The sequence below is a fragment of the Suricata suricatta genome, chromosome 13 (genome assembly GCF_006229205.1).
Source record: "Suricata suricatta isolate VVHF042 chromosome 13, meerkat_22Aug2017_6uvM2_HiC, whole genome shotgun sequence".
Classification (NCBI taxonomy): domain Eukaryota; kingdom Metazoa; phylum Chordata; class Mammalia; order Carnivora; family Herpestidae; genus Suricata; species Suricata suricatta.
Genome location: NC_043712.1, coordinates 38,951,781 through 38,974,881, shown reverse-complemented (window position 1 = coordinate 38,974,881; position 23,101 = coordinate 38,951,781). Strand labels below are relative to the sequence as shown.

The window sequence follows — 23,101 nt, the reverse complement described above, 5'->3', positions numbered from 1 at the left end:
TGTCCAACTTTGGCTCAGGTCATGATCTTATGATTCATGAGTTTGAGCCCTATGTCAGGCCCTATACTGCTGGCTCAGAGCCTGGAGCCTGCCTTAGATTCTGTGTCTCCCTCTCTCTCCCACTCCCCTGCTCGCTCTCTCTCTCTCTCTCTCTCTCTCTCTCTCTTTCTCAAAAATAAACACCAAAAAAATTTATGAAAAATAAATCTCTTACAACTCAATAAAGAAAATTGGGATTTCTACATCAATCTCTTCAGGATTTGTTTGTCATGACTAGTCTCCAAGAACAAAATCTACTTTGGTGGAGGTGATAATTCATGTCTATAGTCCTATCAATGAAGAACTGATGCCGAAATGTGGAGTGTATGCTAGAGCACAGGAGGCCTGTTAGGCTTCAGTCTATGCAGCCGGAAATCCATTCTGTATCTCTGCACATACTGTTTCCCTATAAGTCCATGTATGCAATTTTTGTCTCTTCATTATTTTTATAAAGGAGTTCTGTATGTATAATAAAACCATGCCTTAATTAAAATTTATGTAATCTGTTACAGAGGCTTGTGCACAGCAGATGTAAAAAAATTCTTATTAAATAAAATAAATGAATAATTAGTTGGGTAAAAAGCCAGTCTGAACTAATAAAGATTCAGAATCATGAAATCTTTACAAATTCAGGGTTTGGGGACTTTTTTTCAGTTTTAATATTTATCAATTAAACACAAAATAAATAAAGTCATGCATAGTAGCTGTCCTTCGGGTGACTGTATAATTACTAGATGAGAAAAAGTTCAATTTAACACATCAATTATTTTAAAATAAATTGTTTTATTGTATTTGATTGTTTGAAAACAGTGTATTCTCTGAGGAAGTTTTAAATACTTTCTTTGTAATCTTGTTTGCATTATTAATTTCCAGAACTAAATCTAAATAAATGTTAGTTTGCCCATATTCCAATTAAGGGAGGTTTAATTAGCTTTTACTGTATTTCACTGTTTTCCTTTTGGCAAATGAGGGACCTGGGAATATGGCTTTGTTGCCGTGTAACAAACAGCCCGTCATACCACAGGGCCTTGTCACTGCTGAGAGGAGCAAACGAGTGCGGTCTGTGGACACGGTCTGTGCCACTGTGCGTTGTCTGTAGAGAACATACCTATGTCTTGAGAAACCACATATCCGTGTGCTCTCTTTTTGAATCTTTGTTTTTTCCCCCAGTCTCTCTTTTCCTTTCTTCTTTGGCATATCCCTGTCTCTAATGTTTTAGTAGTATACGTTCCAAGTCATGACATAGGAAAGTGGATGAAAGGATTCTTCTTGCCTTGCTGTTAAGTATACAAAGTTGCTCTATAAAGAGAAACCAGTTTTTACAAGTTTAAAGACTTAACTGAAGAAGGTGCCGTGTGGCGGGTGCCAGTCAATCTAAGGAAGGTGTGGGGAGATAAGTGTAGCAAAACGTACTCTAGTAGCACTTAAAAGGATAAAAATTCAAGACCTGAATCATTGAGTTCCCAAATCCAGAAGCATTTTAACAGTTGAGAAGTAGTAACATCAATTTCAAGGTCCTCAAATCATTTCCCCCATTGATATGGAGGGAAGCCAAGGTGATTCACTTAAAAGCTAACTAAAGGAATATTTATTCAATGGATCATCCCAGATTCCTAAATAGGAGTAAAAAGAGGCCACAAGTGAATGATTAAAATATCATTCTTCTCTCATTTTTTAAGAAATTCACAAAAATAAATAACCAAACTTCAAATCTGCATTTAAGATTTATATGGAATCAACTATGCTCCATACTTCCTAAATGTGCTTTTCTCCATTTTCTTCCACATAAATTAAAAAAAAAAACATAAAAAAAACACACACAAAAATCAAGAAAACCAACAGAGCTGTCTACAAAGTTCAGAGGAAAATAAAGTGTGACTTAAGAAAATACTAAATTAAGGAATGGTTAAACTCTGAAGGCAAGAAACAGACATTCCTAAAGAAGACATAACATTCCTGAGTCCTTCTTCAAAAAATAAATGAGAGAGACAGAAAGAGAGAAATCTTTTTATCAAAACCCAGACAATCTAGGGATCAATAAATAAATCAGGAAGAGGAGAGGTATGACAATAAGATATAGTGAATCTATATCTAGAATTAATATTCACAACTCAGAGGAAAAGTGTTAACATTCTATATACTAGAAATACATAAGCTTTATTAAAATGAAAATGTTATCAACATTCACACATGAGGATCGAGTAGGTGGGAATCAACCAGAGGAAGAATTTGTTTACTGTTCACAGAAGGGAGAAAATAGTACTTTGCAAATTTGCAACATGGTGTTTAAAAATGACTACAATGTATAAATGTGTTCTATAATCTTTATAATTTGCCTTAGGGAAATATTCAAGTAAATATAATCCATTAAAATGAAATTTTTATTTGAAATTCAACACTAGTTTGGTTTTACTTGTGTTGTTTCTCTCTTACAAATTAAAGCAAAACTAAATTTGATGGCTTTGTATTAAAGTTTGTATACTACATAATTTTCATTTGAATATCTTTCCTGCCTAGTTCTCAGTGTTTCCAACTGCATAGATGCAAACAAATGTCTGAAAGTATATTCAACTGAGTTAATGATAACTATTTCTCAATGGAAATTTTTCAAGTAATTATTTACCATTTGCATTTTCTGCATTATTTTCATTCCTAAAATTGAACATAAATAATATTTATAGAATTGTGGAATCCCTATTTTTAACACAAAAGTATACTCTCACAGAAGGTCTATTTAGAATATAAGAAAAGACTGAGAATTTTTTTCTACATCTTTGAAATAGACCTTAGTCTGAAATAGTCTACTTTCTCATCTTTTTAGTGTGCTTTGACAAATTTTTCACACCTTCACAGACATGAGCTCTTTCTGTCAGTGTGAAATAGCTAGCTTATTGTCAAAGTTACATGATTTTGCATAAATAACTAGTTTTTTTTGTCAGTTCAACCTCTCAAACACATTTATACATTTTTCCTCTTTCTTGCTTTTTCTTTACCAAAAATTTAAAGAAAAAGTAGGAGGGAAAGGGAAGGGAAGGGAAGGGAAAGGGAGGGAAGGGAATTAGGGGAAGGGAAGGAAATGGAAGAAGAAAGAAAGGAAGGGAAGGGATAGGAGAGAAAGGAAAGGGAGGAGAGGGGAGGGAAAGAGTGGGAAGGGAAGAAGAAAGAAAAGAAAGAGAGAGAGAAACAAAGAAAGAACAATTGAATGAATGAAAAAGGAAGAAAAGGGGAATAAAAAGAAGGAGGAAGGAAGGAAAGAAAGAGGAGGGAGGGAGAGAAGAAGGAAGGGAGGAAAGAGAAAGACAAAAAAAAAAAAAAGAAAGAAAGAAACCTCTACTAGTAGTGAAACTATCCTGATGGTAATTTTATAGTACAACTCATTTTTCTGTATCTCATTTAATATTTTACAAAATTTTTCCTTCAGATGAGCTTTCATGCTTCCCCCCGCCCCCCCCCACACACACTGAATGCAGTGAGGTGAATTAACTATTATAATTTGATGCAAATATTTTAGGTAATTTATTTAACTTAGGCGGAATATATAATAAATTAAAAATAATGCAATACTCTAATAAAAATTTCCAACAACACTCCTTTCTAAGAACTTAGTGAACACACTTCATCAGGTGTGACAGAAGCACATTCTGCAATTTTATTTTGTTTTTTAAAATTTATTTTATTTTTTTATGTTTCAAGTTTTTATTTACATTATACCTGGTTAACGTATAGTGTCATATTGGCCTCAGGGTAGAATTTAGTGATTCATCACTCACATATAACTCCCAGCGCTCATCACAAATGTCCTGCTTAATGCCCCTCACCCATCTAGCCCACCCGCCACCCACGTCCCCTCCAGCAACCCTCGGTTTGTTCGCTAAACAGTCTTCTATGGTTTGCCTCCCTTTCTTTCTTTTTTCCTTCCCCTATGTTCATCTATTTTGTTTTCTAAATTCCACGAGTGAAATTATAAGGTATTTGTCTTTCTCTGGCTTATCTCGCTTAGCATTCTGCAATTCTATATCCTAAGTCACTGAATTTTTTACCACGTTCTTTTTTAAAATAACATTTTTTCTAATAATCTGTTGAGATAAATTTGAACCTCACAAAGTCCAGATGCTGCACATTTTCTCAGTTGATTTTTTCCACACACCATTTGGATGGTTGTCATATTTGACATGAGCGTGTCATTCAGCGGCTCTGCGCCCTGCTCCAACTCTATAGGACTGAAATGTATGCTCTGTTTGCTTGGTGTCTTTTCTCATATTTCTAGTCTCTTTTCAATATGTCTGTTTATCTTGGTCTCTTTCATAGGGTGCTCAGATCTAGAGACTAAGTCAAAGCCTTTCTCATTTGATCTGCTGAGGCAGCAGGCATGGGCAGCTTCTAAAGTGAGGAGGTAGGGGCACCTGAGTGGCTCAGTCAGTCAAGCATGTGACTTTGGCTGAGGCAGTGACCTCAGGGTTCCTGAGTCTGGGCCTCCCAGAGGACTCTGCACTGACATTGTGGAGCCTGCTTAGGATTCTCTCTCTCTTTCTCCCCCTCAGTCTCTCTCTGCCCCTCCCCTGCTTGTGCACACACTCTCTCAAAATAAGCAGGTAAACTTTTTTTTTAAGGTAAGGAGCTAGAAGATGTCTTCCTGTGATCTCCTCAGGGGCATGGTGCCACAGGAGTCAGAGGTAAAAAACTAAGGAGAATGAAGACAACTCTTAAGAGCTGTTGTTTATCTTCTTCATCAAGGTCACAAGGATCTGGGATCGAGCACTTCCCTGAAACGGACACTTTTAAATTCAGAATACACTGATTTCTGGATGCTAGCCCAGCCCACAGGGGAAGAGTCCTACCCCCTGCTACACCGTCAGTAGCACCTAACACTTCATAGTAATCAGAAATCAGGAGAGGGCCATACTATCATGGGCATCCCACAAGAAAATATAGATCTTTAATAGCATTTTAGTGGTATTTATAAATAAAATTTATGTTAAACATAAATTTTACAAAATTCAATAGCATTTTAATGTATTATATAAAAGCCCAATAATTTATTTAACCATGTCTAAGTTATTTTTACCTTCTGCAAGAAAAAAAGAGTTTATTCTAATAAAACTAAATTTTCTGCCATGGCAATATTTAAAACTAACATTTACACAGTGCCTATGATATAAACTAAACCAATCTAAATTATACATGGATCATTCCTCCTACTGCATGCAGAAAACTGTTTCATGACCAGGGTGTACAGAGACCCCGGTGGGTCCCCTGCTTGCTTCATCATCTATCTCTCCTCTTGCTTGTTCTCAGAAGCTCTTGTCTACCTTCTACTGCTCTTGACTTACCGTGCTGTGCAGATTTGCTTTCCCATTTGTCTATATGTTTCTATGATTCATTGACCTCTTCCTGATTTCCTCTTTTTCCCTTTTTTAGCTTTGGATTTAAGTACATCTCTGAGTTTACAGGAAAGTTTACTTTTTATCCTGAAAGGGCAGGGCTAGGGAGTGTGCATGGTGTCCATTTGCATGACTGAGCTGTTTATAGAAGAACAGAAAGTACGCACCATAAAAATGACAGAAGAACAAAGAGAAGCTTGAAATGTTGACCTAAAGAGGAGCAGCATCCTTTCGTCAAACAGCTGCTCTCCTTGCCCCTCTATCTTGAGTATATCTTTTTAAAAAAAATTTTTTAATGTTTATTTTTGAGAAAGAGAGCACGAACAGGGGAGGGGTAGAAACAGAGGGAGACAGAGAATCCAAAGCAGGCTCTGGGTTCTGAGCTGTCAGCACAGAGCCTGACGCAGGGCTCAAACCCACGAACTGTGAGATCATGATCTATGCCGAAGTCAGATGCTTAACCAACTGAGCCACCCAAGAGCCCCTCCATTACATCTTTTATTCCCAGAATAGCACACCTCTCCTCATTTTGTTGACTTTCCTTATTATCTGTAAATTTTTCAAATATATATTTCAAATATATATTTTCAAATATATATTTCTGCCGTCTACATCACAGCAGATTCTCCATCACCACACCTCTGTACATCTAGCCTCTAAAGAAGTCTGCTCAACTGCTTACTCTATTGGGAAGGCTACAGGCAGGTAGTATCCTAATCATAAAGGTATGAAGCCCTCAGGAAACCAAAAGCCAATGAAGACAACAGTACAGGAAGTGCTGGAAACCCCACAGGACATTTCAGATTCAAGACTTCCTCACAGCTCCCTAAGCCTTCTCCTGGACTTGCCCAGGCTACTCTTCAAAGTCAGTCATTGGACTCTTATGTTGTCCGGATTGTCCGTGTGTTTCTGCTTCCCATTTATCTTTCTCTTCTTCATTGCACTCTTTCCTCTCTCTCTCTTACATATTTATTTTGCATAAACTCACATTCACTTTGCTGACAGGTTTTTTTTTGTTTTGGGTTTTTTTTATTATTGTTTTTTAAATCTAAGAAAGAGCTCCCTTTCCACAGTATAGAAGTTCCCCTCCCTAGCCCTGCTTACATCCCTTTGGACCAGCAGAGTGATTAAGAGCATACAAAATGGGGGAGCTAGATATTCTGACTTAGCTCCCCAACCTGCCATTACATTTTATATTTGGCAAGTTACTTAAGCACTCTGTTTCTCAAATTCCTCCTATTTAAAAGGGAGGTGATAATAGTAGCAACTTCATAGTATATTCCTGAACATTAAATAAATTATACATGCACACACCAGGAAGAGGTGCCACCGCCCGCGTATAACAATGTCATTGTTATCATTATTACCACTGAGAAAGAATATATACCTGGAAACAAACCCTCTCTTTCTAGAATCCCCTATGTCTTTGAAACAAAACAAACAACAGAAATTCTCAATTTTACAACACCTCTGAACGTAGCCTGACGTCAGGAGCCAAATAGGAAAAAGCAACATAGTCATAATTTGAAAGCACCTGTTAAAGATTGCTACAGGGGCCAAACGAAAACTAAAACTTCCAGGCTGCCAATCCACTGCGTACTGGGGAAGGTCCTCAAACACTGGTTTCGTTGTGCAAGGACTATTTTCCCTAACTGTTCAGGTTCTTGATACATAGTTTGTGGACTGCAATGTAATTTGTACTGTTCCCAAATCATCTCTGCAAATATTATTATTTTTCTATTTCCTCAGTGAAAGAAAAGCTTTGAAAACAATTTGCTTCACATGTGGTGTAATAATAGCTTTCACATAAATAAACAAGTTACTTTTATTTCATTTTGTGAGTAGTTATTTTTAGTCTCATAAGTTTAGACTCTATCTTGTAATGTGTCATAGGCAAGTAAAAAAAATGTTTCTTGCAATCTAAAACTGAAAAATAGCAACATTTTTCTGAGTCTGGCTGTGTTTATTGGCAAAGGAGAGTTACAACAAAATGCTTTGACAAGATTTTGTCAATCCATGCTGCTAGAATATGTCACACTGGAGAACAATAGCAGCATGCAGGGGAAAAAAAATCCATGAACTAAATTCTTTTTCTTCTAAATAGGCTTGAGTGTAAGACATTTTGCCAAGTATTTTAATGGTGCCCTGAAATTAAAACACAAATCCAAATTCTAATCCCCATAAGCACTTCTTCCTATTTGTATAAACTACATTGCACTGCTATGAAGTTTCTTATTATTGGGGATATTTAACCTCATACTGTTTGTCGCAACTGGACAGCTGGGTCTGGAACAGAGTGCAGTCAAATTGGTAACATTTTGCAACATAGTAAATGTTTTTTTAATTAATGAGAACTACAGTGGATGGGGCAGATGCTGAGAACCTTTTGCTCTACAGACATATTTGCCGAGCTATGCGTCATTAGTCAACTCTACATGTTTGGATACTCGTCTATCATACATGAGCAGGATTTGTGCACCTGCACCCTCCAATCCACCCAGCATATGCTAATCAACTGGGTCAAAGAAAACATTATTCCCAACCTCAAGGTTAATAAAGAAAGAGTAAGGACTGACATTAAACTGATTAAAGCAAAATTCCAATGATATATACATGCTTTGTAGTATATGTCTATATATAGTGATAGATTTCATATGAGAAAATATTATGTAAAAAGTTTCTATGGACTTTCTAGTGCAAGTACAGACTATGTATATATATTGTATATGTATATAGATCTGACATATACCAGCTTTAATGACTCATTGGATAAAAATCATAGCATCATTTGATATACTCATTGGTGCATATTTTCAACAGGGGTAATACATTATCTAGTTGGTGGTATATAAATGTACAGTAAATTTAGAAAACTGAGATGAATTAAGAACTATCTAGGCCCAGGTAACTGTCTTTGTCAAACTATTCAATGCAATCTATCTGGAGAAATTTTTGTCCATAAGAAATTCTTCTACAAATTTGCTAGGTCAGTGGCAAAGTGAGACTGCTTAGAAATCATTTCAACAAATTATCTTTTAAACAGAATTCATACATTTCACTAGTCCAAGGCTCCTGGTTAAATGTAAACAATTAGAAAAACTTGTGTATTTTTTATTGTGAATATAGATCAAGTTTTTACTAGAACAGATATTTAGGAAACTATCAGATTTAATAATGAGGACGATAAAAATGATAAACAATTAGTGCTTCTTGACCACTACTCCTTTTTTAAATGTCTCAACACATGATTCTCTCAACAACTCTGTAAACTAGATCTCATTGTATTTCCTATTTTACAGTTGAAAAGCCTGAGGAACAGAAAGAGGAAGTAATTTGGCCAAGGCTCACCAGTTGCTCACTGAGGGAATGGGGGTTTGGACCCTACTAGTTTGGTGACCAGCCAGCTCTCTTTGCCTCGCTGCCTGCCGGGCTGCAGAGGAGTAGTCAAGGGTTTTGATCCAATGACTGTTAATTATCACCAGAGCAGTGCAGTTCAGAAATACTGCACTAAATTTTACTTTGCATAATATATAAATGGATATATTATCAGATATATTACCAGAAAATATGAGACAGAGTGAATGTGATGATCTATATGAAGAACTATTTGTAAAACATTTATTTTCATTATTTTTAATGACACAAAGGAAATGAGAGCTCAAAGTCCCCTTAAGATAGGACAGAACATCTGCTTGCGTGTGTGTGCGCGCGCACACACACGCACGCGCGCGCACACACACACACACACACACACACACACACACACACACTCCTCTCTGGGAAACTTGCCATTTAAACAATTTATCCAATTTTCTTCTTTATTTTTACTTTAAAAAAAAATTAATGTAATTTATTTTTGAGAGAGAGAGCGCGCAAACACACAAGCCAGGGAGGGGCAGAGAGAGGGAGACACAGACTATGAAGCAGAACCCAGGCTCCGAGCTGTCAGCACAGAGCCCAATGCATGGCTCAAACTCAGGATCTGTGAGATCACAACCTGAACCAAAGTTGGATGCTGAAGCAACTGAGCCGCCCAAGGGCCCCTATCCTATTTTCTTATTTCAAGTTTCTTTTAGTCTTCCACCATGGCATTCAATATTATTATTCAAAAAGAAATCACAATGAAATCTTTCTGTAATTACTATTTATTTAACCATCACTTGTAGAAAACAAGGCTTTTTAAAATATGTGATTAAGGGCGGTAAAGGCTGGGTAACTCAGTCAGTTAAGCATCTGACTTCGTTCAGGTCATGATCTCACAGTGTGTGGGTTCAAGCCCCGTGTCTGGCTCTGTGCTGACAGCTCGGAACCTGGAGCCTGCTTCCGATTCTGACTCTCTCTCTCTTACTGCCCTTCCCCTGCTCACACTCTCGTTCTCTCTCTCTCTCAAAAGTAAATTTAAAAATTTTAAATAAACATTTTTTTAAAACTATGTGATTAAGAACATTGGAAATAAATCTTGATCCACATTTCTTATGGAGTTCTTAAAATACATTTCTAGATGAAAATTACTAGAGACAATTATATAAAATTGTATGGGACCCTTACTATGTATCACAAAATTGCTCTGTAATCACTTCAATTTATACCCATGTGTTAAAGCTCCTCTCACCACTAATAATATGTTTCAAGAATGTTCTGCTAGTTTAGAAGGCAAAATCTCCAATCAATGCTTTCATTCACTTTACTTTCATTCCTACTGAGGTTGTAAATATTTTCCAATGTCCTTAACTTTTACTTTCTGTGAGAATTTGTATCCTTTTATTTGTAAGGCCAATCTGATGTGAACTTTTTAAAATGCCAATGGTAGTTTTTTGTTTTATGTATTTTGTTCTGTGGGTAGTTTTCACATTTTATTTATGATTAGAGTACATTTTATCAGGAAAGTAATAAATTTATCTTATAGAGGGGCACCCAGGTGGCTCAGTCTGTTAAGCATCCAACCCTTGGCTTCAGCTCAGGTCATGATCTCATGGTGTCTGAGTTCGAACCTGGCATGGGGCTCTGGTGATGGCATCGTGCCTGCTTCTGATTTTCTCTCTCTCTTCCTCTCACTCTCTCAAGATAAATAAATACACTTAAAAAATTTAACCTTATAGAATTGTCAAGTGTCACTAGATCATATAGGGGCAAAAATGAAAGTACCTCTTTTTTAAATCCACAAATAGCATTTTAGTCCATAGCCATACATATATTCTCTCCCTCTTCTTTACTCCCTTAGACTACATTCCACCTTACTCTACTAACCTTTGTACTCACTTTCCATGCCTCTCTTCCTGTCTCTTCTCTTTCAAACATACCTTTCTCTCTTTTACTCCGCTTCCTTCCACGCCCCCCTCCCTCTCAACTCTCCGGAAAAAATCTTTATATTCAAAAGCACATACAAAATGGAATCATTGGTGATCATACACTAGTTAACTTCTACCACCCACTTTCCCTCCACTTAATCACCAGTATTGTTTAACGTGAAGACATGTGGTATCACCTTATTCACTTTAGAAGTTGGGCAGTGTAGCACTGAACAGACGTTATCATAAACTTGGTAGCCAGTCTCATAACTAGGGACACTTGGACGGTTTCAATTTTACAGCTTTTATAATCAGTACTTTTAGAATTAATTCTAGCAATGAATGATCAAACATACACCTTTGTGTGTTTCTATTATTCTTTTGTTATGATTCTTAGGTGTAGAAAATTAAAGCTTTATGTAGCAAAGTTTGGTTTCACAAATCTTCCTGTTAGAATCAGCACATGATGGAAATCTGTATACCTTGATTGTTGTACATTTGCTGAAGCATATTATATATTTTAAAGTGTAAAACTCTTAAAATTCATACAAATTTATTTTTTGTGATTTTTTAAATAAATACAAAAAGAGGTGTACCAAGCCGGCTCTGTTAGAAAAGCATACAACACTTTATCTCAGGGTTGTGAGTTCAAGCCCCACACTGGCTGTCGAGGTTACTTAAAATAAAATCCTTTTTTAAAATTTTTTAATGTTTATTTATTTTTGAAAGACAGAGCACAAGTGGGGGAGGGGCAGAGAGAGAAGAGATATAGATTCTGAAGCAGGTTCCAGGCTCTGAGCTGTGAGCACAGAGCCCAATGTGGGGCTTAAACCCACAAACCATGAGATCATGACCTGAGGCAACGTTGGATGCTTAACCAACTAAGCCACTCAGGTGCCCTGAAAAATAAAATCTTTAATAAAATTTTTTCTGTACTCTTATATCTTGATTTTAGAGTATTTCACTTTAATGAAAATGGAACTACAAAACTTCAATGAAAAGTTTTGACAAAGAAGAGGAAAAGCCAATTAATTCCTCTTTTCCTCAATAATATTTTGGGAAAAGCTAAAATTAATTCAAAATAGCAATTCAAATTCAGCATTTATAATAGAAAAAGCTCATTATTTTTTATTCCTTTATTTTTAAAAAGCTATTTTAAACTATTTTTTCATATGGAAGTAAAACATGTTCATTTTTAGAATTAAAAAAAGCATACAAAGAAAAAAATTAATTTCACCCGTAATGACATTCAGAAGTAATCATGCTGATACCTGAGCAACTCCTTCCAGATATTTTCTTTACATATACAAATATATGCAAACAAACTACTCATACACACCCTACACACACACACACACACACACACACACACACACACTATACTATACTTATATTGTACTTTGAGTGTTTTACTCTTATTAGTACCCAATTTTGTTTTTTAAAATATATTTAAAGAGGGGCACCTGGGTGGCTCAGTTGGGTAAGCGTCCGGCTTCGGCTCAGGTCATGATCTCATGGTTCATGGGTTCGAGCCCCGTGTCAGGCTCTGTGTTGACAGCTAGCTCAGAGCCTGGAGCCTGCTTCAGATTCTGTGTCTCCCTCTCTCTCTGACCCTCCCCTGCTCACGCTGTGTCTCTCTCTCAAAAATAAATTAAAAAACATAAAAAATTAAAATATATTTAAAGATGATTAAACTAAAATATTTTTAAATTTATATTTATTTATTTATTTTTGAGAGACACAGAGACAGAGCACAAGTAGGGGAGGGGTAGAGAGAGAGAGAAAGAGAGAGAGAGAGACACAGAATCTGAAGCAGGCTCCAGGCTCTGAGCTGTCAGCACAGAGCCCAATGAGAGGTCTGAACTCATGAACCATGAGATCATGACCTGAGCTTGGACCCTTAACCAACTGAGCCACTCAAGCACCCCAGATTATTAAACTATTTATCAGAAAATTCATGATTTTGGGGAGCTCACCAGTTGAAAAAAAATGTCTAGTTATTTAGTCCAAACAGCATGTTCAAGGCATCCCTTTTGCTATGTTTGTGTGTTCACTAATCACATTCAAATCCCTGAAAATGAAGAAGTCCAGTTAGGTTCTCAAACCTAAGCACTGGGACTACAGTCGTGACATGACTTAAGCTTACTTGGATTTCAGAATACTAAAAATGGGGTTATCAGACAACTGGTTTCAGTATATTGTCAAACAATACTAAACTCAAAACATACATTAATATCTGAATGAGAAAATACTGGAAAGCAGGGAAGACATATGTTTCAAATTAGAAATCAAGAGAACTAATCAGCAGGTTGTTGTAATACATTTTATTCATATGAGCAAAGAAATTCTCCTGAGTTCGTTTGTATAAAGAATCTTTGAGGGCCCTGGGTGGCTCAATGGCTTAAGCATCTGACTTTGACTTAGGTCATCAGCTCATGGTTATTGAGTTCAAGCCCTGTATCAGGCTCCATGCTGTTAGCACACAGCCCACTTCAGATCTTCTGTTTCTCTCTCTCTCTCTCTCTGTCTCCTCTCAAAAATAAACAAACATTAAAGAATTTTTTTTGTTTCTCCCAAGACTATAGGTGGTAGCAGAAGTGTCAAAAGTATCAACATATTTGTTTTATAACTTAAAATTTTCAATGAGTCTGGAAAATAGAAAACTGAAAAGCTTCATCCCAATAAAACTGGCTATAGGAGTTAGGGTCAAAGTGAAAGAGAAGGTAGAATAGTTGAAGTAGGAAGGGCATCGGGATTAATAAATAAAGAGGGAAATTCAGCAAGGCCAGGAAGAGCACACTGTGGCTGAAGTATCACAAGGTGCCAATAACCAGACTATGTCTAAGAATTCTACCTTCTCTACAAAACAACATTTCTCAATATACCAACAAAGAAATTAACAAATATTCAGGAAGACAACCATATAACTTTTTGAATTGTGTGATTTAAGCTAAGCATGGAGAAGCACCTCATTTAATCCTGAGTGACACACTGTGGCATCTTATGACAGGTTGCAAGTAACCATATGCAACATAGTTGTCTTTTATAATCTTAGAGGCAGAAGCCAAAGAATCTGGGAAAATTTGAAGCAAGTAATGAATGGGAAGGATGAACATGCAAGTAGAAAACACCAAGGTAAACATGGTATCAGTAGGTATTGACATTAATGAAGCAACGCCAATTTTATCCTAGGGGTCTCAGGAACATTCAGTGAAAGTCTGCAGTAGGAAGCCTATGGTGAAGATCAAAACAGCAAAGAAGGAGGGTAATAGACAAACAATTTTGACATTTGATCAGTCTGAGATCTAGGGTATCTTAAAGGTATACTTGCTTATCCACATGATTTTTTAAAAAGTAGCACTCGTGGTGCATGGTGAGTCTACACAGGACTCTTTTGTCTACTTCAGCTTTGTGTGTGGTCTGGGAAAGGGTAGAAGTAAAGCTGCACTTTAACTAAAAATGTCCTGAAGCCTCAGGAACAATATGGGATGTGATGTACATCAAGAAGGGCACTTATGGGAAGCATTTAAAATGGATTGAAACTGAAGTCATTTGTGATATTACTCTGTCATCAAGTATTTCACCAGGATACTTCAGTTTCACTTAAGTATTTTACATAACAGTGTTTCTGAGGGTGGGTTACTTGAATTGCAACCAAATAAACAAGCGGGCCGTTTATAACTACTTTATGAGATATTAAATCAGGTTAAAAAAATCACATGAGTTCTAAACATTAATGCTTAAATTGGAAGAACATTTTAGTAATTTTAATTCATGTTTCATCCACTTAATATTCGCATATATATATGCCGAAAATTAGGTCAATGGTCAAGAAAAAAGGAATCACCCTTTAATTTCTGTTTCTCTTTGAAGGTTGGAAATACAACAGAGAAAATATTCTAGCATAAAAAACGATACGTAAATATTCGGTATCATGATTGAGATAAGCTTTTGAAATCACGGCTGGTATCCTACGCTTTCCTTACCATCTCATTCTAAGTCTACCGGGTAATACAGAAATGCTTCCCTTCTAGATTATTTTCATTTCTCATTACTTGGTTATTTACACCATTTGATTATTCGTTCTCCTTGCTAAATAAACTGATGCTGCTTCTAGTACTATTCCTGATTCAGAATTTAATTAAATTTGTTTTTCTCTTTTAATCTTAATCACCAGGGTTAGCTTAAGAGTATCTTCTGAATCTGGATTCACTATTTTCCTAATATGTCTTTCCCTTCTTCCCCTGGGATGATGAGCTTTTTTCCATGAATAAATTCTGAGAACTGTTTAATTATACAACCTGGCTTCTAACTCCCTCTCATTTAATATGTAAGTATGTCTTAGTCATGTGATTTTTTTCTAAGTTGCTAACACGTGAAAGTAAATCTTATGGAAAATAAAATGGGTGTGTGTGTGTGTGTGTGTGTGTGTGTGTGTGTGTGTGTGTCTGGGTGTACAGTCACAAATCTTAAGCAACTTTGACCCAATAATCATAATTCTTGGAAATCATGCTAAGAAAATTTTTCAAAATGTATATATTTTTTATTATAGCATTATTTACAATGGTGGAAATAGGAACTAACACAATGAATATGATTACAATGTAAATATGTCAGGCAGTTAGGTCAACATGGGAAATTGATTAAGTAGCTTATGGCTATTTATTTAAAATGATATCATGAAGTTTCCGGTTTGTCAAGTTGGTGAACTGACACGGGTCCCTGGATTCTTGCAGTTAGGTATGGAAAACTATATAGGCAAACACAAGATGACAGAATTCATAAGAACAAACTCACTCTAATCCATCACACCAGCTCAGGTGGCTTGTTTACTGTTCCACGGGACTCTCCCTACCCCAGCAGAGTCCCTTCATGTTTGAAAATCTTGATCCCCTACTCACTCGTGTCTCAAGATTCAACATATACCTGAAGGAAGGGAGGAGCCACTGGTCCCTGGTTTTCTGGAAAGTTCTGATATCTCTCTGGAATTTAATCTTTAGGCTTTTATTTTTTAGAATCTCCATCTCTTTGTTGGCTTTAAAAACACATGACTTTCCCTATATCCAGTTTAATCTAACTTTTACAATACAAACAATTCTTTGGGACGTCTGTATTCCACCTGGAAGCAGAGTCCTGGAGACAAAAAGCTCTCATTCATTATCACAGTGATACCTGCTGATGGTTTTTGAACTCTGTCAAGTTTTATACAAATCACTTTGCATACAGGAGTTCAATTAATGCTTAAAAATAGGTAGCTATTCCATTTTAAATCAAGAAACGTGAGAATAGAAATTTATAACTATGTATCACATATCTAGAAAGCTGTGCCACAACTGAGCTTTGAACACAGATAGAATTTGCTCCAAAGATGATACACGATATTGATTTTGTTTGATGTGCACACCATATAATATAGCGTTACCAGCCTGGCACCTATCCAAACATCTTATGGATAGAATCAACAGGGGCCTAGAGAGATAGACCTGTTGCTCATGTAGAAGCACTGCCTTCTGACACACCCAAGATGAAAGAAACGTCCGTCTTCAGCTGTGGATGACGCCACAGACACTCTCACGATGCTGACCGGCATTATATTAATTGAATCAGAGGGAGGGAAGGATCATCTTACCTGCCCCATGCCTTCAGCCCCTGGCGCTGAGCAGGACAGGGATAGGCAGTGATGTACAAACGCTACTGAAAATTAACAACCGAGTCTAGGCATTCTAGAGATGATTCTTAATTTGGGAACATTGGTTAGATACACTGATTGACATTTTAGAGCTAGGTATCAGAAGACTAGAAAAAAAAATTCACTGGTCCTGAAGATTGCTGCAGCAACTGAGAAACAGATTAAAGTTTGATAAAATTGTGGGAGATACAAACATCTATATGGGTAAAATGGATCCAATCCAAACAACAGTGTTATCAGCATTAGCATGAAATACTGTAATTATATGACTAAGAGGAATATGTGTAAAAAACAAAAAAAGTATCCCAAGAGGAATACAACTCTAAAACGGAAAACAGAAATCCACTATTTTTCCTCTGAATCAATACGTTACAGAGGGAGAATGATAATTGTCAAAACTGACATTCAGATTTTCAAACTAAAATGTAGATCTTTATCTTTCTGGCATTCATTTTATCTTCTCTGAGCCAAAATTCATAAAGATAAATGCAACATATGTTAGAGATGGAAATGACTGTTTGGGCAATGTTTGCAATATCCTGAAGCTCCAGGAAAACTGTGTTTTAGTTGTTTTTCTCACATTGGAATAAATTCTCAAGGGTGGGAAGGGGATGTTTCTTCAAAAGTTGAAGTCTCCCTTAAATCTAAAACAATATCCACCTTTTTGGCTTTCTGTATGTCTGATTCAAATACCATTAGATTTTAAAACCCTCGAATTTTATTTTAAACCAACTCCAAGTTGAGGTTTCTTTAAAAATTTCTGGTAATACTTAATTAGTTGGTGGGATGGAGCCATATGTATACATTAAACATTAAAAACTATACATAAGATTAAATGAATTAACCAGTATGTCATTCAGTTCTCCCTTATTCAGCCTTATATTCCTGTCTCTGGTTCGTTAATCCCAAATTCTACACATATTCCCTCATTCCTGCCAGTGCATAAATGTCACTGTATAAACAGCTCCTGCAGTGAGTCAACTATTTCTTAAACCAGCAAGGGCTGTACTACTCCCCACTCTCAAAATATGCTAAAAAGTGATTCTAGTTATTAGCCTGGAGCCAAAGATTAGAAATGGTGCCCTGTCTTGTGGGAGGCAAACATCCACTTGTGAGCTTTTTGTTTCAGGCGAGGTTCTAGTAGACTCTAAGCCTGGGATGCTCATCTTCCTAGATATAGGAGGAAACTGTACCTTACGGCTGGAAAGTCCAGGAGACTCTGAGGTTTGAAGATCTTCAGGTTTTCACAAAGTCACACCCTTTCTCCATTTAGGACACAAAGTTTAGCCCGGAAGACCTGCAGAGGGCTGCCCTGGTCCCTGCAATAGCGCTCCCCTTACAACTACAAATCAGTCAGATTTTCCCCAAACGTCCCTGCACCTGCAGAATGAAGGTGCGCTTTAGACACTGCCATGGAGGTTTTCTGATTTTCCAAGGAACCGAGAATCAACAGTGGAAAAGTATGGACTTGACACGTTCTTTCTTTGTTTCCAAGGATTCTAAGGCTACTAACCAAAGCCAGGTAACAACACAGCCCTGAAAAACACCAGTGCCCTCTAATGTTTAAACGCCACAACTATTATAGAAATCGGAGTTTCAAACTTCTCCGGCATAGGATTCCCATCCACCACAATCTTAGCGACACATTTCACAACCTTACTGAGACTTTTGGAACGGCCATGAGCCAGGGATTTTCACCTTCCCACTCAGCAACAGAGTCCTTATCACTGACAAGAAAGATCCAGATCCAGAATCCCATATGGAGCGTGTGCTTCCTGTGGCCATTCTCCCCACTCCCTTAGCCTTGGATCTCCCCAGGAGGTAATACTTTCAAGTCAGTGGTGACTAAAACAGCGAACTGAAAGAAAGAAAGCAAAATCACAGGGTGTTATGTGTGGGTTACGATGGGATGGAGCATGTAGACTGCACCCCAGAATGTTAATTAAGCCTGAGACCACAAAAGGGAATTTTCCACCAACTCTCAGATCTTACTCTTAATAATTTAAGGTTTCAGAATATGTCAAAGTTATATGTTAGATTTCCACAGTGACCACAGCAGAAAAATACAGAAAATCTCCGGGAGAAAGATGAACCCCTGATGAAATGAGATGTCCATTCACAACTCCATAAAGCTGGTTGCTGCACTGATGGCTGAAGCAACTCACAAACAAAACAAAACATACACAAAGTGCTCCAGACACTGGAGGCAGTGTACCAGAGGTACCTAGTTTCTACTCCACAAATCCATGAGGAGATTCAGGGCATGAATTACAATAATCTCACCTGGTCTGTCATCCATAATCTCATACTTTTTCAATTTCAATCAGCTATTAGGAAATATGGTCATTCCCTCTCCGGGTTGGTAACCAGATTCCTCAAACCTGCTAACGCCAGCAAACTGTCTTCTCATCCTAGGGCTCCAGAAAACCATGATGCCTTCAGAAGGTCCAGACCCTCCATAGGAGGTGAGTAACAGCTCTTCCGATGTTCAGTGTTGCAGAATTCTTTCCTTCTGTGGCAACTTCTTCACTCACCACTGAGTGTGGTTCCCCCCACGGCCTTGAAATTCATCTTTTGTCCTTCTGGAATTACCTCATCTACTCAAGAACCATACCCACAGAGGATTCTTTCATGACTTCGGGTATGTAGAATATAACCACGGCATCAGCCTGTAGTTCTAGGACACATAAGTAACTGCTCTCGAAGGCAAAGGCATTAATACCTCAAACCTAATTTTCAAGTAGCTGGAGTTCTTTCCTCATTGATGGCATTTCCTACAGTTTCTTAGCTTTTTGTTGGTTATTCTTGAGACACTTAGTGTTTGTGTCATTTTCTAGCAATTCATGCTTAGGAATGTCCATTTTGAAACACTAAATTCTACACCTGAAGCTAATATTACACTGCATGTTAATTGGAATTTAAGTAAAAACTTAGGGAAGAAAAACATTACTTTTAAGCCACACTGCCCACTCACCATCATTTTTCTATTAATAATAATTAACCTGTCACTCCTGCTTCTTAAGTTCAATTTACAAAAATGAACTAACACCTCCTGCTTTCCAGGTTCTATGGTAAGTGCTAGGAGCAATAAATACATTATACCAGTCTCTTCTTTGGAGGATATTGCTATTGAATTAGAAGAAAAACATTGTTCACAATGAATCATAGTGTGGAGAAGGATATAGAATGTGATATCCCTATGCTTATGAGTGTCAAATTTTATATTTAGATAAGCACATAGTGATTTAAAATCTGTATGAGCATTTTTTAAACTGGAGAGAATACTTCTTCATGAAAACAAAATCATGTGTACATTATTTTAAGTAAGCAGATGGAAGAAAAACTATTTCCTTCTACCAAGTATCTGGTATTGTTTTGGATGCTTGTCATACACTGTAATACTTCATTTTTATATGAGAATATCAAACTGTCAAGATAAGTATATTATGCACCCTGTCTTATAGATGAGGAAAAAGAGATTAATATCAACTAACTTACCTAAGGCCATGCAACTATTATGTAGCATCTCAGATCTTTTTTACAGTGTATCACATTTCTTTTTTTTTTTTTAATGTTTTTTATTTTTGAGAGAGAGACAGACAAAGTGTGAACAGAGGGTGGTGGTGGGGGAGCAGGAGGGAACAAAGAGAGAGGGAGACACAGAATCTGAAGCAGCCTCCAAGCTCTGAGCTGTCAGCATAGAATCCGACACAAGGTTTGAACTCATGGACTAAGATCATAACCTGAACCAAAGCCAGATGCTTAACTGCCAGAGCCACCCAGGCACCGCATACAGTGTTTCACATTTTTGACTACACATTCACTAAAAAATATACTAGTTTTATGATTTAAACATTTGCTGTCAATTACTGGAAGTCTTAACTTATATTCTTTAACTACTATTCACTACTCCTACCAGCGCTGCTCTGTTTGCTTCTCTTGTTCCTCTACCACTGGCCACTGATTCTATCGTAACTACTACTACTGCTGCCGTGAACACTACCACCACCACACAGCAGGCGATCTCAACTATTTAGTGAGCACTTTATAAATTTCAGTCACACCCTAAGGGTTTGGACCCACATTCGATAATCCATAGGATACTGTTATGCAAAATATCTACTAGTCAACGTGAGTTAAACGAACGTAGGCTTGAATCCCAGTGTACTTTTTGTTTTATCCCTGTAAGTTATTACTTTAAAATAATTTATACAATTCTGTAAGGAAATTCACTTACAAAAATACATATAGTTTCATCACTGAGAAATATTAATATTAACATTCTCATGTATTTATTCATTTTTCCTAGTGAGTTTTAAAAAATGACATATTGTACATATAGTTGGAAAATTCATGCATTTGTGCATATTTCTGATACTTTCCTCAGAACAAATCTTCGAAGTGTAAATAACGGCTCAATGGTTATAAAAAATATAAGAGATTCCTTTTAATATTTCCACATTGCTCTATAGTATGTTTACCTAATTTCTTAGTAGTGCTTTTAAAAATATTCTTATGCTATCATTTATTTCATACGTTATCTGATTAATCAATAACTCTATGCTTTGTGGGGTTTTATTTAGCATTTCATCAAATATCAGTGAGTTTGAATATGCTTTAGTAAGTGTTGATGGCTCAAATCTTTGAAAACTTTTCTTTTATATGTCTTTTACTTTTAGTGGTAGAATATTATTTTTTGCATTTCCAAATCTTATTGACTTACGAAATTATTAGTATCTTTACAACTTTGACCCTTATGTTTTTAATGCCTTGGAAGATATTTATCCTAATTTGTCCTTTTTCTCATTTTATTTGAAAGTTTATTTTTCATTATGAATTTACGTTTCATGTCAAAGTTTTGTTTTCTTTTATGATTCTTACATAGTTTTATGCTTTGTAATCCCTAGCCTTTTATTTTAGATTTATGTTTATACATTCTTTTACTTCTCTGAGATTTTATTCTTTAAAAAACAATTCTAGAAGTCTTTGGATTTAATTTTAATTTGGAACATTTTGTGAGAATGGAATATAATAGTTTTTATTTTTAATTACTCTAAAATCACCACTTTACCTAAAAATATTCTTCATTTCTTTCCCACACACACAAAAAGGCCATCCTCATATATGGTAAATGCTCTTATATAGATCTGAATAAAATTCCAAGGTTTCTATTATTCTGTCTACTTGTGTAGGCCAATTGATATTCTAATAATTATTTATTGTATTTTATCAGTTTAAATATATTATGCTATCCCCATTCCTGCTCTTTAAAAAAAATTCTTTTTCAAAATGTTCCTAGGTATCAATATTTAAAATTATCTAAAAAGTATTCCACATATATCTCTTCCCTTTGTCTCTTGGGCTCTGCGCGCTTGCCCTGTGGGAGTACTACATGGCAATGAGAAAGAATGAAACCCGGCCATTTGTAGGAAAGTGGATGGACCTCGAGGGTGTCATGCTAAGTGAAATAAGTCAGGTAGAGAAGGACAGATACCACATATTTGCACTCATAGGTCTAACAGGAGAACAGGAGAAACCTAATGGAGGCCAGGGGGAGGGGAAGAGGGAAAGAGAGTTAGGGAGAGAGAGGGACGCAAAACTTGAGAGACTATTGAATACTGAAAAGGAACTGAGGGTTGAAAGGGAAGGGGGAAGGGGGAAAGAGGTGGTGGTGATGGAGGAGGGCACTTGTGGGGAAGAGCACAGGGTGTTGTATGGAAATCAATTTGACAATAAACTACTTAAAAATAAAAATAAATAAATAAAAAGTATTCGTGGTTGTGGCAATCACCAACCTACCTAGGGTTCCTCTTCCAATTTAATAAGATCTAAGTTTCTATGCAGACAGACCACTGGCTAACTCTGTGACCATGGGTAATTTACCTAACCTTTCCAATTCTTTTCCATCTGCAGAAGGAAGTAATGCCTAATCTGAGGTTGAATACAAAACAACATTCAATGAGATCAAACATGGCAGTACTTCTAGCAGTGCTTGGGATAAACTTGGAATTTGGTAACTATCACTTCTTTTTTTGTGTGTTTATTTATTGTTGAGAGAGAGAGAGAAAGAGAGAACAAGAGCAGGGGAGGAGCAGAGAGAGAGAGAGAGAGAGAGACAGAGAGAGACAGAGACAGAGTCAGAAGCAGGCTCCAAGCTCTGAGGTGTCAGAAGAGCCCAACCAGAGGCTCGAACTCACAGACGATGAGGTCATAATCTGCAGCAAAGTTGGATGCTCAACCAACTGAGCCACCCAGGTGTCCCCTGGTACTAGAACTTCTTACATGATTAAAGTGATGAGGAGGGGCATCCAGCCTGCACATGCTAGCAAAGCCCTACACCTTTAATGTGACTTTGATTTTAATTTTTTTTAATGTTTTATTTATTTTTGAGAGAGACAGCATGAGAAGGGGAGAGTCAGAGAGAGAGGGAGACACAGAATCTGAAGCAGGCTCCAGGCTCTACGCTAGCTGTCAGCAGAGCCAGACATAGGGCTTGAACTCATGAACTGTGAGATTATGACCTGAGCCGAAGCCAGACACTCAACCAACTGAGCTACCCAGGTGCCCTACGACTTTCATTTTAATGTCCCCTGGTAACACACATACAATGACCATTTCAAGGTTTCTAGTTTCTCAAAGTCTCAAAACTGGCACCACTCGATTGACACGTATTCATTCAGTACTCCTTGCTGATCAGAAGTTCT

General features: G+C 36.8%; 1 long non-coding RNA gene across 1 annotated transcript; it reads left to right on the top strand.

Annotated features, from left to right (window-relative positions):
* The first annotated feature begins 14,959 nt into the window (after nucleotides 1-14,959).
* Nucleotides 14,960-22,395, top strand: LOC115275696. The gene is made up of 3 exons (XR_003901697.1): nucleotides 14,960-15,038; nucleotides 18,813-18,862; nucleotides 22,311-22,395. It is a non-coding gene; the product is annotated as an uncharacterized LOC115275696 (long non-coding RNA).
* Nucleotides 22,396-23,101: the final 706 nt, after the last annotated feature.